We start from the raw sequence: 12,339 nt of genomic DNA on the forward strand, positions 1-12,339 counted from the left end.
GTAGTGTGCAAGTATTGCCTCCCTGCTGCACTGAATTAACGCTATTTTTTATTAAACCTAGGAAACTGGGATGGAAGCTTTCTTTAGAGGAAGAATTCTCCCTTTGAACCATGTGATGAGATTTGCCCAACATGGAGTGTGATGTTGGGCAGGGTAGATAAACTGCTTCCCTGGCCATGAACTTGATTCTCAGTTTTGATAAATGTACTTACTGTTATTTCCTTTCTACAGAGTACCCAAAAACCTATTTTCCATTTAAATAGTCTTTCCAAGGGTGGGACTAGTAGCAAACTTAAAAAAAAAAATGGGGCTGGCACTGTGGTGCAGCAGCTTAATCCTCTGCCTGCAGTGCCGGCATTCCATATGGGTGCTGGTTCTAGTCCCGGCTGCTCCTCTTCCGATCCAGCTCTCTGCTATGACCTGGGAAAGCAGCAGAAGATGGCCCAAGTGCTTGGGCCCCTGCAGTCGTGTGGGAGACTCAGAAGAAGCTCATGGCTTCCTGCTTTGGATCGACTCAGCTCTGGCCATTGCAGCCAACTGGGGAGTGACCCAGCAGACAGAAGACCTCTCTCTCTGTCTCTCCCTCTCACTGTGTATAACTCTGCTTCTCAAATAAATAAATAAATAAATAAAAATCTAAAAAAAAAAAAAAAAAAAAAAAAAAAAAAAAAGAAGCTTGCAGCAATCAATTAAAGATGTAATTACAAGAATTTTCTAATGGATAGCAGGTGAACAAACCATGAGGCTTCCTGTGTCTGTGGCCCAGCTAGTCTAGAGGCCCCTGTGTAAGGTGCATGGTGCTTATGATGCCAAATAAGGGACACTTTGCATTTAGGCTGATTTTCAGCTTGAAAAACTAACTTTGACAAAATATTTGCTGGTTTAACTCCATAGTCATTCTAATATTTGTATCTGATTTTTTTAAAGATTTATTTATTTATTTGAAAGTCAGTTACACAGAGAGAGGAGAGGCAGAGAGAGAGAGAGGAGAGAGAGAGAGGTCTTCCATCTGCTGGTTCACTCCCCAGTTGGCTGCAATGGCTGGAGCTGCACCACTCTGAAGTGGTATGCAGGGGCCCAAGGACTTGGGCCATCTTCCACTGCTTTCCCTGGCCATAGCAGAGAGCTGGATCGGAAGAGGAGCAGCTGGGACTAGAACCAGCACCCATATGGGATGTTGGCGCTTCAGGCCAGGCCGTTAACCTGCTACACCACAGCGCCGGCCCCTGTATCTGATATTTGTATCTTCTTTTCTAAAAAATGTATTTACTAGCTTATTTTCTTTGAAAGACAGACCCACAGAGATTGTCCATCCACTGGTTCATTCCCCAAGTTCCTGTGATAGCCATGGCTGAGCTAAGCTCAAGTCAGGAGTTTGGAACTCCATCGAGGTAGCCCTTGTGGATGGCAGGGACCCTAGTATGTGAGCCATCACTTGCTGCCTCCCAGCAAGAAGCTGGCTGGACTCACACCAGGCATTCTGATATGGGATGCAGGCATCCAAATGGACGACGAATCCATTGTGCCAAAAAGCTGCCCATCTTTTTCTTATTATAAGGAAAATGAGGCATAGGCAAGTATGATTAAATCATTTGCCTTAAAAGTTTTGGAGCCAGACTTGGAATCTCACTTGATTCCACTTATATTTCTGTCTACTTGATTCCTGTTTTTCTCATTTTCTTTTTCAGGGTGGATGGGGTTTGGTTTTGAGTAGTGGTGCTGTTTTTGATTCTCTGATGTAGATGATTGAGTTCTTTATACTCCTCAGTTCTGCCCACCCCCCTCCCATCAGTTAGTTCCAGAAAGGCCTCTCTCTTGTTTCATTCATTGTGTTTTATCTTCAGTTCCCTCTTCCACTCTTTCTCCTGTTGTCATGTCTGCTGCTTACCATGCCCAAACACCGTTTGGAATGGCTTGATGTATGTTCTTTTTTTACAGTTTTATTTATTTATTTGAGAGGTAGAACTTTAGACAGAGAGAAGGAGACAGAGAAAGATCTTCCATCTGCTGGTTTGTCCCCCAAATAGCCACAATGGCCAAAGCTGATCTGATCTGAAACCAGGAGCTTTTTCCGGGTCTCCACGTGGGTGCAAGAGCCGAAGCACTTGGGCCATTTTCCACTGCTTTCTCGGGCCAAAGCAAGAGAGCTGGATCAGAAGAGGAGCAGCTGGGACATGAGCTGGTGCCCATTTCCGCACTGCAGATGGAGACTTAGCCCACTACGCCACAGCGCATTTCCCCTGAAATGTGTTCTTACACGTGCGTGAGCCTCTATGGAGTTGGTGTTTGTAAGTATGTGTTATTAATATTCAGAAATGGTTCTGCATTTCAAAACTGACTTCTTACAGCTTTCTTGCAACATTTTTTAAGTTATAAATATTGCTGTGAGCGCTCACTTCTGACAGTGTTCCATAAAAATCATCTTTCCTTTTCCTAATGGGTTATTTAGATACCTTTAATGCTCATTACTGCAGTGTAGCATTAAGACATTCCCAAACATGTCTCCTTAAGAAGTATGGAGTTGCCTGATTATTTAGGGTGTAAACATACAGCACTTAATTTCAAAGATGACTGCCAAAGACCCCCAGCCCTGATCTCAATGACTGTACTACTTTACACAACCACACCAACCCTGCATCAAAATTTCCCTCTTCCTGGCCGGTGCTGCGGCTCAATAGGCTAATACTCGGCCTGTGGTGCCGGCACACCGGGTTCTAGTCCTGGTCGGGGTGCCGGATTCTTTCCTGGTTGCCCCTCTTCCAGGCCAGCTCTCTGCTGTGGCCCGGGAGTGCAGTGGAGGATGGCCCAAGTGCTTGGGCCCTGCACCTGCATGGGAGACCAGGAGGAGGAGGAGGAGATTGTTCAATAGTACCTGTTCCCTACTGCCACTTTCTATAATAAGATTTTTACTTGTGGGCATAGCTTCCCAGAAGTGACATTATGTAGTCTCTAGATATGGCCAGGCAAGTTCCAGCCAGTGAGGTGTAAGTGGATGAGTGGTGGAGCCCACCTTTGAAGTCTCTTGGTGCCTTTCCTTTGCCACACAGGCTGTCCTTCCCTCAGTTTTGTCTCATGGAATGTGGTTGTGATGGTTGGTGTTCTAGCTGCTGTACTGGATGGTTAGGATGGGGTCCAGCCCCAGGGATGGTGGAGCTGTGAGCTGGAAGGTATCTGGGTTCTGTAAGACGTCGGGGAGCACAGCTTCCACAGTAGCCCTTGACTGCCCGATTTTGCACTCTGCATGGGCAAGAGAGACGCTTCGGTCATGTCTACTGCTCTTCTCAAGTGTTTTGACACTGAACCTAAACATAATCTTAACTCAGCGTGGTTCAGTCAGAATAGGGGTATCAGATTATGGCTTCATGGAACCCAGGCACAGGCAAGGTGACACTGTTTTCTCCATACTGCCTCGTGTAGCCATTTCAGTGGTGGGCCCGGTGCTCTACTTATACATTTTTCAGTTCTGTTGCCTCTGTGTGCTTTATTCCCAGGCTCTCAGGATGTGGCTGTAGTGTAGCTGCTAAATTCTAATGTAAACACATTTTATATTCTCAAAGAAAGAGAAAGCGCTTGTGTGAGGACAGTTGGCCTGCTCATCCATTTTTTAGACCAGTGAAGTTGGCCAGGGGAGAATACTCGGATCTGTAGGCCTAAGTCACATGGCTCATTGCAGGTGTGGACAGGAGGAGACATCCTCAAGCAAATACATGGACTGAGCAGGGTGTCTCTGGAATGCAGGAAGCTTGGTTTGGAAAAGCTAACTATATGTCCAGTTGTATTATGTGCAATTAGGGTTCAGATTGCTATGGTTTTAAAACCAATATATATGTTAATTTCTTGAATGGTCTGTGTCTCCCAGTAGTTTCCAAAGAAAGTAATGAATGTTAAAATGAATAACTTATAGGGGAGCTGATGTTAGCAAATAAATGAAAAATAAAATTAGAACATATAATACATGTGTAGTCAAAAAAGTATAAAGTATTCTTTGTAGATCACAGGAGTAGGATGACCAAATGCAAATATTTGTAGTTAAAAAAAAGGATGTTTTCTAAGGAGAGATCATTGTTGCCAGTGATAATTAAACAGTCCTTGTTAGAGTGGTTCCAGTAGATGTGAGTGTGAACTATTTCAATCACAGTTGGGCGATAAGCACTCTTACTTAATTGATTTCTCTTTTGGAACCTTTACCAATAACTTCTCTGTTATGATGGCATCCAAGGGCCTCCACACAGGGATAATTAATTGCTTTTAGTCTTTTTTTTTTTTTTTAGATGGAGAGTTCTATCTCTAAGAGCTCTCCAAAGTGAATAGAATACAAGTGTGTCCTTTATAAAACAGATAGAAAGGTACACGTACTATTTAATATATTTGTAGGTGATGTAAGCTGCAACAAACGATGTATTTTCATAGACTTTTAAAAAATGCAAATTTGTGTGAAAGGTAAGACAGGTAGTTTTAAAAATAAACTTTGCTGGGGTGGCGCTGTGGTGCAGTAGGTTAATCCTCTGCCTGTGGCCCTGGCATCCCATGCGGGTGCCGGTTCTAGTTCCGGCTGCTCCTCTTCCAATCCAGCTCTCTACTGTGGCCTGGGAAGGCAATGGAAGATGGCCGAATGCCAGTTTGAGTCCGAGCTGCTCCACTTCTGAAGACAGCCTAAGTCCTTGGACCCCTGCACTCACCTGGGAAGACCCAGAGGAAACTCCTGGTTCCTAGCTTCAGATCGGCACAGCTCCGGCCATTGCAGCCAATTGGGGAGTGAACCAGTGGATAGAAGACCTCTCTCTCTCTGCCTTTCCTTTTCTTTCTGTGTAATTCTGAATTTCAAATAAAATAAATAAATCTTTAGAAAAAAAAAAAAAAGATGGCCCAAGTGCTTGGGCCCCTGCACCTGTGTGGGAGACCTGGAGGAAGATCTGGCTCCTGGCTTTGGATGAGCTCAGCTCCAGCTGTTGTGGCCATTTGGGGAGTGAGCCAGTGGATGGAAGACCTTTCTTTCTGTCTGTCTCTCTCACTGTCTGTAACTCTGCCTCTCAAATAAATAAAATCTTTTAAAAAATTAACTTTGCTTTTTGGAGGTTGTAGATTCACAGAAAAATTAGAATTTTTCATTAGAAAAATTAGAGTTCTCATATATCATATAAATTAATTTTCCCTATTTCTGGCATCTTGCATTGATAGAGCTGTTAAAGTTAATAAATTGATATTGATGCATTGTTATTAAACCAAAGCCCTTACTTTATTCATGTCTCTTTGGTTTGTATACACAGTCCTTTTTCTGCTCCTGAACCCCATCCAGTCTACCACATAATGCCTTGTGATGACATCTCTTTGACACCTCTTGGCCGGGACAGAAGAGTACTGGTCAGGTATCTTGTTGATTATCCCTCAATTGGGATTTGTTTGGTGCTCTTAGTGTGGGGTTATGAATAAAGTGCATTTCTCCTTACATCAGCTGAGGGGTGTGGACCATCAAAGGTGACAAATCTCTGTTCCTGCCAAGCTCAGTTGCCTGGCCGAATTAGGATGTGTGAGGTTTCTCCCCGGTAAAGTTGTTTTCTTTTTTCCTTTCTCTGTTGTACTCTCTGGAAGGAAGCCTTTGCATGTACCCTATCCTAAGGGTGGGGGTTATGCTCCACCTCTTTGGGAACAAAACGTCCACCTACATTTGAGATTCTTCTGGTCGTGAGACTTTTCTCTCTTCCCTCATCTGTCTGTCATTTGTCAGTCTAAGCTGACAGTTGTCTGGCAGTCCATTTATGTGTCCAGTCTGTTTCTTTCTAGCAAATCATTTATATCAATGTCAACGCATGGATATTTATTTATACTAAAGATGATAATCCAGTATTACTTTATTTTGTTGCTCGGATTTTTCTAGCTTTGGCTCTTGGGGACTCTTGGTTTTCTCTTGTATCTCTTTGACTTAACTCCATTAATAATTTTTTAAAAAGTTAATACCCCCGCCTCGCAACACCCTAATTGTTCCAAAGCGTGTTGTGTATCTCCTGTGCCAGTTCTAGAAGCAACCATTTCTCCAAGAAGCCCTGCTTCCTCCTATTGGGGGACAGTATTAGAAACCAGGATCTGCGTGTTGGGTGTGCTGGAGCAGCCAGCATTTCTACTTATCCCATTTGACACATGCAGGCAGGGAACGTGGTAAATGACAATGCTTGCAAGGAAGAGGGTGCTGAGGGTGGAAGTTTCTTCTCTATCCCTCTATAGCATGGAGAGTGGTAGGTTTTTCTCTAACTGGTACTTTTGCAAGGTGGTTTCCTCCTGGGCACTCTGAGTCATTTACTCTAAGGCAAGGTGTTCAAAGTATTTTCATTAACACACTGACTAAAGAAGTCATTCATTGATTGAGTATATCCTTGTTTCTGTTTTCTGAATTTTTTCCAAGCAGGCATAGAAATGGCACACAATGTGTTAAGGAATATTGTGTATTGTTCATAACCATACGAGTGGATGTAATGCTTTCTATTCTCCTCTCAATTCACACAGGAGTCACTGTTAGGATCTGCGTAACTTTAAAAAATTTTTTTTATTTATTTAAAAGCTAGGGTTACAGAGAAAGAAGATCTTCTGTCTGTTGATTTGCTCTGCAGATCGCTGCAATGGCTGGAGCTGGGCCAGGCTGAAGCCAGGAGCTTCAGGTGGTTCTGCCATGTAGGTGCAGGGGTCCAAGCACTTGGGCCATCTTCCTCTGCCTTTCCAGGCACATCAGCAGGGAGCTGGATAGGAAGTGGAGCAGCCAAGACTTGAACTACCATCCATATGGGAAGCTGATGTGAGAGGTGGTAGCTTTGCCTGCTATGCTACAGCAGGCCCCACTCCCTAATTTTTATAATTTTATTTTATCTTTTAAAGATTTATTTATTTATTTGAGAAAGTTACAGAGAGAGAGAGAAAGGTTTTCCATTTGCTGGTCCACTCCCCCAAATGGCAGCAATGGCCGGAGCTGGGCCAATCCCAAACCAGGAGCCAGGGGCTTCTTCTGGGTCTCCCACGTGGGTCAGGGGCCCAAGTACTTGGGCCATCCTCCATTGCTTTACCAGGCCATCAGCAGAGAGCTGGATTGGAAGTGGAGCAGCTGGCACTTAAACCAGTGCCCATATTGGATGCTGGCACCACAGGTAGAGGCTCAACCTACTGTGCCATGGTGCCGGCCCCTAGAATTTTATTATTGATTGGAAAGATAAATATTATCTTGAATAGAGAAATGCAAGCTTACCTCAAGGAACGCTAAGGGAAAAATTTTAGCTCACTCTGCCATATACTACCTTTACCCTATTATGTTAGTTTGTCAGTGCTTTTTCAAAAATTGGAGCTTGGTAGCTTACTATGCTTGTTACCATCAAAGACCAGGTAATTTGTATAATCCCAGTTCACTGTATCATATGGAAGTGGTTAGAAACAGTGAAACCATTAAAACACACACACACACACACACACACACACACACCACACACCACACACACACACCCTTTCATTAGGCCTGTTATGTGCTCTTCAGGAAGTTGTGATGATTTTGTGGGTGTCTTCATACCCCTGTGTTATTGCAGACTGAGTGGCCCTGGATCAAGCTCCTTGAATTACCTGATCACTGTTCTCCTTCCCCGTCCCCCTGTGTAGTCACCACCAAGCATATTCTGTTCTGAGAAGCATTTGAATGCATTTATTTTGGATGCTTAAAACAGTTTAATCTGTCACAGGATCAGGGTCTTAATTTTATTTTCCTTCTGGCCATTAGCGGGGTAATTAGAAAAGCTTGAGCAGCGCTAGCCCCTTATTTCATCCAATCATTCAAGTTTACAGACTTAATGAAAAAATAGTATTTCATGAAGGGAATCTCTGTTTAATCTTGCAGAGAGGTTTTCAGTCTGGTGGTCAGACTTGACTTATCATGTGTGGAATCTCTTTAACCTTTTTTTGTGTTTAGTTAATCTTGTGAACATTCTTGGCTACTCTTTGCACTTTCTTGAATCTGATTGCCATTTTACTAGGTTTTGCCCCAATGTGTTGGGTCTCCTGGGTTATCTCGATACCAGAAAGGCTTCCTACTTGTTCCTTGAGCTTGTGATTTGTGTCTCAGTTAATGCTTTTCTCTTCTTCATTTAAATGCTTTATGAGTTCCTGTTCTCTGAAGCATAGATCTTATCTGTTTCATTGAATGACACATTGCAAATATTTAATGTTACATATTTATGAGGACCTTCTGAATTATTTTATTACCCATTTGGACATACTTATCAGGTCTTACTTAATTGATGTTAAGTCTCAGCAATCCATTAAGTCTTTCAGTCAATTTAAACTGAGACTGTAAGTAGGATTCCTATGGCCCTAACTCCAGCAATGTTAAAAGTAGGTGCATCAAAGCAAATAGTTCTGGGTTTGCATCTTTTTAACAGTTTCTTGACATTCTGTCTTTGTATTGTTAACAGTAAAAACATGGAATACTGCCTGCTGGGGCGAGATGCTACCAGGCCAGATAGATTTTCAGGACTGTGTCCTCATGCTAACTGTACTTGAGCTCTTTTTAAGAACCAGTAGATAAGTTAATTTTTTTAGGATTTATTTATTTATTTGAAAGAATTACACAGAGAAGGAGAGGCAGAGAGAGAGTGAGTTACAGAAAGAGGTAGAGACAGAGAGGTCTTCCATCTGCTGGTTCACTCCCAAATTTGCTACAACGGCCAGAGCTGCGACAATCAGAAGCCAGGAGCCAGGAGCTTCTTCCGATCTCCCACATGGTGTAGGGGCCCAAGGAATTGGGCTGTCTTCTACTGCTTTCCCAGGCCATAGCAGAGAGCTAGATCTGAAGTGGAGCAGCTGGGTTACGAACTGGCACCCATATGGGATTCTGGCACTGCAGGTGGCAGCTTTACCTGCTACCCTACAGTGCTAGCCCCAGATAAGTTAATTTTTTAAGAATGATTTATTTATTTATTTGAAAGAGTTAGAGGGCTAGAGTGAGGGTGAGAGTTCTTCTATCTGCTGGTAACTGTACTACTAGGCATATGAACGGTATAAAACATTCTGGTCGTTCTGAGATGGTAGAGCATTAGGACATGATTTCTCTGAGGAAGTTGCTTACAGCTAGGTTGTGCAAGAGATGGAGTTTTAGTGCAAGAGATGGAGTGCTTTAGGTGGAAGGAATGACGTGAGCTAAGGTGTGGGGAGGAAAGTTGTGCACAAGTAGTCTAGTGTGCTTGTGTTTGTGTAGGGGGAGATAGTTTTGGAGACATGGCTTGGGGGATCTGTTGTGATTTTGTCCAATGCCACTCTAAACAGCTATGCCAAGGTGAATAGAAAAGAAATGATCCATCCAAGAGACATCTTCACATAGAGCTGATAGAATGGGAAGGGTCTGTGTGAAGGTGGGGGTCAGGGATGATGTCAATCTTCCATGTTAAGGAGGTGCTGGAGGGGGTGGGTGGAAGTCAGAGGAGCTGTTTCCATTCTGGTCTATGTTGATGAAGCAGGGCTTATTGGGATACATGGTAAGAACATTTTTGATTGCCTCTGCTGCTGAAAAGCCAGTGTATATGACTTAATATTGTATACTGGCCATGTATATAAGCAGAGAGAAGTTTTCCATAAAGAAATTGTTGAGAAAACTCCTGTTGACGATAGCTGTGCTGTGTCATATATTCTGAGAAGCATTTTGGTGAATCTTGTTTGGAAATGATGAAGAAGGGGCCGGTCTTGTGGCATGGTGGGTAAGGCTGCCATCTGCAGTGCCTGCATCTCTCTCACACGTGTGCTAGTTCGTGTCTTTGCTGCTTCACTTCCAGTCCAACTCTCTGCTGGCGTGGTGAGAGCAGTGGAAGATGGCCCAAGTGTTTGGGCCCCTACCATGCACGTGGGAGACCCACATGGAGCACCTGGCTTGGCCATTTTGTTAGTGACCCAGGAATGGAAGATTTCTATCTTCCCTCCCTCACTCCCTCCCTCTCTGTGATTTTATAAATAAATAAATCTTAAAAAGGGAGAATTTGTAGGCATGCTGAGATTGACACTGGGTTTATAGTACTCGATGTCCATTTCAGCCCTTTTTGTGAGTTTTTAAAAATATTTATTTAAAATTTATTCATGCAAGTTGAACAAATTTCATGTAGTTAATGCAGATTTAAGAGTATAATGGTACTTCTTACTCTATCCTCTCTTGTGCCCATGCGCCAACCCTCCAACTCCTTCCTTACATTTTCTTTAATTTTTACAATGACATACTTGCAGTTTATAATCACAAGCTTAACCCTCCACAAAATAAAGAATTGAACAAGTAGTAGTTAGCATAAATCAATAATATAGCCAAGGGCTGCAAACAATAACTAAATCTCACAATGTCATTTTTGATTATATACATTACAATTTTTTGTGCTCTGTACATTAATTACCACATATCAGGGAAAGAATGATATTTCTCTTTTTGGCACTGGTTTACTTTGTTGCAAAAGATAGGATTTCATCCTTTTTGTGGTTGAGTAGTGTTCTATTGTGTGTGATGGCATCTCTTAGCTATTGTGAATTGACCTACAGTGAACATGGTGTAAAGATAACTCTTTCATGTGAAGATTTCATTTCATTTGGGTAAATTCCCAGGAGTGCGATGACTGGCTCATATGAAAGATCTATTTTCAGATTTCTGAGGAATCTCCATGCTGTTTTCCGTATGGCTGCACTAATTGACATTCCCTCCAACAGTGTATTAGGGTACCTTTTCCCCACACCCTCACCAGTATTAATTGTTGATTTTTGTATGAAAGACATTCTTACTTGGGTGAGGTGAAAACTCATTGTGTGTGTTTTTTTTTTTTTTTTTTTTTTTTTTTTTTAAAGATTTATTTATTTGAAATTTAGAGGTACACAGAGAGAGGAGAAGCAGAGGCAGAGAGAGAGGTCTTCCATCCGATGGTTCACTCTCCAGATCCAGGAGCTTCTTTCCCAGTCTCCCACATGGGTGCAGGGGCCCAAGGACTTGGGCCATCTTCTACTGCTTTCCCATCATGTCTTCATGAATCATTTTTGGTATATTGTATGTGTCTAGAAATCTATCCATTTTATCAAGATTTTCCAGTTTGTTGGCATTTGGCTGTTTGTAGTAGTTCCCGAAGATTCTTTCTGTGGCACCTCTTGCAACTTCTCCTTTTTCATATCTGATTTTATTTATTCTTCTTCTTTTTCTCTTTGATTAGGTTGGCCAACAGTGTATCAATTTTATTTTTTCAAAAAAACAAGTCTTCATTTCAGTGAAGTTTTGTATCGTGGTTTTTTTTTTTTTTTGTCTCAAGCTTGTTAGTTCTCTCATTTCTTTCCTATGAATAATTTCTGGTTTGGCTTTTTTCTTATTTTTCTAGGTCCTTGTGAGACATTTTTATATCATTTATTCGTTACCTTTCCAATTTCGGTATGTAGGCACTATTGCTAGAATATTTTTCCTTAACACTGCTTTTGCTGTACCCAAAAGTTTTTGTATGTTGTGTGGTCAACGTTGTTCATTTCTAGGAATTTTTTGATTTCCTTTTGGATTCCTTCTGTGACTCACTATTCATTCAGGAGGGTATTGTTCAATCTCCATATGTTTGCAGATTATCTAGAGTTATCTTTAGTTGTTAATTTCCAGCTTCATTCCATTGTGGTCAGAAAAGATACATGGTATTATTTCAAGTTATTTGAATTTGTTGCAGTTTGCTTTATGGCCTAGCATATGGCCTATCCAGAAGAAAGTTCTATGCTGTGATGAAAAGAATTTGTGTTCTGCAACTGTGGGATGAAATGTTATGTAAATATCAATTAAGTCCATTTGGTCCATAGTTTAGATTAGTTCTGTTGTTTCTTTGTTGATTTTTTTATCTAGCTGATTTCTCTATTGATGAAATTGTGGTGTTGAAATCCTCCATTGTTATTATATTGGAATCTGTGTCTCTGTTTAAATCAATTTTTTTTTTTTTTGACAGGCAGAGTGGACAGTGAGAGAGAGAGACAGAGAAAAAGGTCTTCCTTTTTGCCGTTGGTTCACCCTCCAATGGCCGCCGTGGCTGGCGCGCTGCTGCTGGTGCATTGCACTGATCCGAAGCCAGGAGCCAGGTGCTTATCCTGGTCTCCCATGCGGGTGCAGGGCCCAAGCACTTGGACCATCCTCCACTGCACTCCCGGGCCATAGCAGAGAGCTGGCCAGGAAGAGGGGCAACCGGGACAGAATCCGGCGCCCCGACCGGGACTAGAACCTGGTGTGCTGGTGCTGCAAGGCGGAGGATTAGCCTGTTGAGCCATGGCGCCGGCCTAAATCCATTTTTTTTAAAAAGATTTATTTATTAATTTGAAATTCAGAGTTACACAGAG

At 42.3% G+C, this 12,339-nt stretch overlaps 1 protein-coding gene across 9 annotated transcripts in view; it reads left to right on the forward strand.

Annotated features, from left to right (window-relative positions):
- The window catches only part of KLF12 (KLF transcription factor 12), a 519,070-nt gene that overhangs the window by 92,969 nt on the left and 413,762 nt on the right, over positions 1-12,339 (forward strand). The window contains exon 1 of one of the 9 annotated variants that reach the window (XM_070048726.1): positions 1,939-2,288. The exons of 7 other annotated variants lie outside the window; for them this stretch is intronic. The gene's annotated coding sequence lies outside the window, so the exon portion shown is untranslated. Of the gene's footprint in view, positions 1-1,938; positions 2,289-5,271; positions 5,367-12,339 lie in introns of those variants that run through there. One more of the 9 variants, XM_070048721.1, reaches the window with a different exon arrangement.

This window comes from Oryctolagus cuniculus, chromosome 9, assembly GCF_964237555.1.
Source record: "Oryctolagus cuniculus chromosome 9, mOryCun1.1, whole genome shotgun sequence".
Taxonomy (NCBI): domain Eukaryota; kingdom Metazoa; phylum Chordata; class Mammalia; order Lagomorpha; family Leporidae; genus Oryctolagus; species Oryctolagus cuniculus.